This window comes from Vigna umbellata, chromosome 9 (genome assembly GCF_029865625.1).
Source record: "Vigna umbellata cultivar VRB3 chromosome 9, Vumbellata_1.0, whole genome shotgun sequence".
Taxonomy (NCBI): domain Eukaryota; kingdom Viridiplantae; phylum Streptophyta; class Magnoliopsida; order Fabales; family Fabaceae; genus Vigna; species Vigna umbellata.
In genome coordinates, this window is record NC_142173.1 from 12,541,523 (window position 1) to 12,544,739 (window position 3,217).

Below are 3,217 nucleotides of genomic sequence, written 5' to 3' on the forward strand. Positions count from 1 at the left end.
AGGAGTGTCAATGGATTCATACGGAAAACTAGCCTCATGGAAGACAACATCACGACTATTGAAGACTTGGTGAATTTCAAGATCATATAACTTGTAAGCTTTTTGGCCAAGAGGATAACCAAGAAAAACACATCTTTGGGCACGAGGAGCAAACTTATGAGAAACATGAACATTAGTAGCATAAGCAAGACATCCGAAAACTCTAATGTGTGAATAAGAAGAGATTTTACTATATAGGCGCTCAAAATGTGTCTTGCGTGAAAGAAGAGGTGTGGGCAACCAGTTGATTATATGAACAGCAGTGGAAACACATTCTGCCCAAACCTGTAAAGGAAGATGAGCTTGAAAACGAAGAGCTCTTGTTGACTCAAGGATATGTCTATGTTTGCGCTCGACAACCCCGTTTTGTTGTGGTGTGTAAGTGCAAGAATGTTGGTAAGTGGTACCTTGTTGTGTAAAAAAATCTCGCAGAGAAAAAAATTCCTTTCCATTGTCAACTCAAATATTGGCTATATTGGTATTAAATTGAGTTTTGACAAAAGAAAAAAAAATTGGTAAGAAGATGTTGGGTTTCACTTTTATGGTGCATGAAAAAAACCCAAAGTAAAGCGAGAAAAATCATCCACAATGGTCAAAAAATATCTAGCACCAGAAAGAGAAGGAATTTTATATGGTCCCCAAATATCACAATGAAGTAATGGAAAAGGTTTAATTGAAGAAATGGAACTAGTTGGAAAAGGAAGTCATGTCTGTTTTGCAAGAGTACAAACATCACAAGTTTTATTTGACTCTAAAGAGAGATTTAACAAAGTTTTAGCCATGAAGTCTAATCTAGATGGAGATGGATGTCCTAGTCGTCGATGCCATAAGGTAGTAGAAGTGTTTGAAGGAGGAGATGACTTGGTGACATGGGCTGTTATGGATTGAATGGGAGTTTGTGACTTGTTGGATGTCATTGCAACCAAGTAATAGAGTCCGCCTTGTTGTTTACCCAAACCAATTGTCATCCTCGTCATCAAATCCTACAAAATACACCCAGAAGGAAAAAAGGTTACTGAACAGTTTAAATCTCGTGTGACTCGACTTAACGACATCAAATCTACTTTCCAAGATGGCACCCCAAGCACATTTTTTAAATAAACAATTGGGCTCAAAGGTAGAGTGCCAGTAGAGAGAATTGGGACCTGGTCACCATTTGGCATAACAATTGGTGGTAAAGAGGTGTTTTCTTTACTGTTAACAAGCAAGGTTGGTGAAGAAATAATGTGATCGATAGCCCCACTATCAATTATAAGTTTGGGTGGTGACGAACCTGAAGAAACATTGGCGTTGTTGGCCTTAGGATTAGCTGATTGAGATGATTCATTACCCTGTATAATAGACAAGATTTGTTGGAGTTGCAATTCAGTTAATCCATGCATTACAGACTGCATTTGTTGCATCATTAGAGTCGCTGTGACAATATTAGCTAAAGACTGACTACTCCCATTGTGCTTAGAGTAAGCATTCTTGGTTGCTCCATGCTTTGGGTGTTCGGGAGGATAACTATGTAACTTCCAGCATGTGTCTTTTGTATGATGATCTCTATCACAGTGAGAAGAATGCAACGACTTTCGATTAGATGAATTAAGACGATAAGAAGAGCCTTGTTTGCGTCAAACAGTAAGGGCTACTGGTTCATTTTTTTGAACAACCATGGCTGAAGCTTCTATTGTGTCACATGCAGTGCTCAAATGTTGTTGTTTTTCTTCTTGAATGATGGAAGAATAAGCTTGTGTAACATTAGGCAATGAATTCGTTAAAAGGAGTTGACCACGAATAACACTATAAGAGTCATTCAACCCCATAAGAAACTCCATCAATTTGTGCCTTTTACTGTCAGCTCCACAAGTGCAGGTTGCATTACTATAGGAGCCTAACTCATCCCATAATTTTTTTAACTTCGTGTAATAGGCTGTAACTGTCATTTGATCTTGAGCCAAGCAAGCAATGAGAAAAACAATTTTGAAGATCTACCCAAACTTCATGAGCAGTGTCATAGAAAATAACATTATCGACAATATCAGGTGCCAAAGAATTAAAGATCCAAGATAACACCATGTCTTTGCATTTTTTCCATGCTGTATATTCTTCTGGTCTGGCCTCAACAGAAGATGTCGTGAGAGTTCCATCAACAAAACCCAATTTGGATTTTGCATTCAAAGAGATGACCATGGCTTTGCGCCAAGTTGAATAATTGTCTCCATCTAGAGGTTTGGAAACAAGAACCATTCCAGGATGGTCAGAATGATGGAGAGAATAAGAACTATTGGAATTTGATTCATTTCTATAGTTGGCCATGGGAATAAGGATAGAAAAAAAATTGAGCAGAGGATCATTCCTGCTCCTGATACCATGTAAAAGGAAGGAAAAAGGGAAAAATTTGTCTTATTATTTTGGAATAAAAGATGAGAGAATATACAAAAAAACACCTCGATATATTAACAAATTTTTCAATAATTTTTTGACAATAAATTATGTGTCACTATTTTATTAATCCGTATATTTGAAACAGACCAATCACAAATTACCACATAAGCTGTTATAAAAAAGTTGTCAAAAAAAATTATTAAATTTTTTTTTTCTTAAAAAATAATAAATGGTGTATAGACTCACCTGCTCCATGTGTAGTCACTGATTTTTCCAAAAGTATTCTTCCTACTCTAGAGAGCTTTCACTCGTCCACCGAATAAGCCACATACTCACTTAAATAAATATTTATCTATTTAATTTCATTTGTTTATTTTTCTGATTGTTATAATTTTATAGTACAATAAATACATGATAATTATTAGGTTTAAACGCTCAGATCGTCCTCATATTTGTTAAGGAATCTTAAGTGGGTTCTCGTTTTCTCAGCTATCGCAAATTTTAACGCCGTCTGTGAAAACTTAATGAACATGAAGTGACTCAATTTTTCAAATATTTGGACTTAATTGAGACAATTTTTCAAATATATTGATCCAATTGAGAGAGTTGAAAAAACGAAAACCCACTTAAGATTCTCCAACAAATATGAGGACGATACGAGGGTTTAAACCTAATTATTATTATAAACACATGATAATTATAAAAAATGACAAAAGTGAAAAGATTTATATTATAATTATTTTTATTGTACAAAAAAGAGATACGTTGATATGTACTGAATCAAGTTTTAGCTTTGAATTTTTTTATA

The 3,217-nt window shown here is 35.1% G+C and overlaps 1 pseudogene; it reads right to left on the minus strand.

Moving 5' to 3' along the window:
- Positions 1 to 987: 987 nt before the first annotated feature.
- On the minus strand, positions 988 to 1,859 carry LOC148192584 (uncharacterized; annotated as a pseudogene).
- Positions 1,860 to 3,217: the final 1,358 nt, after the last annotated feature.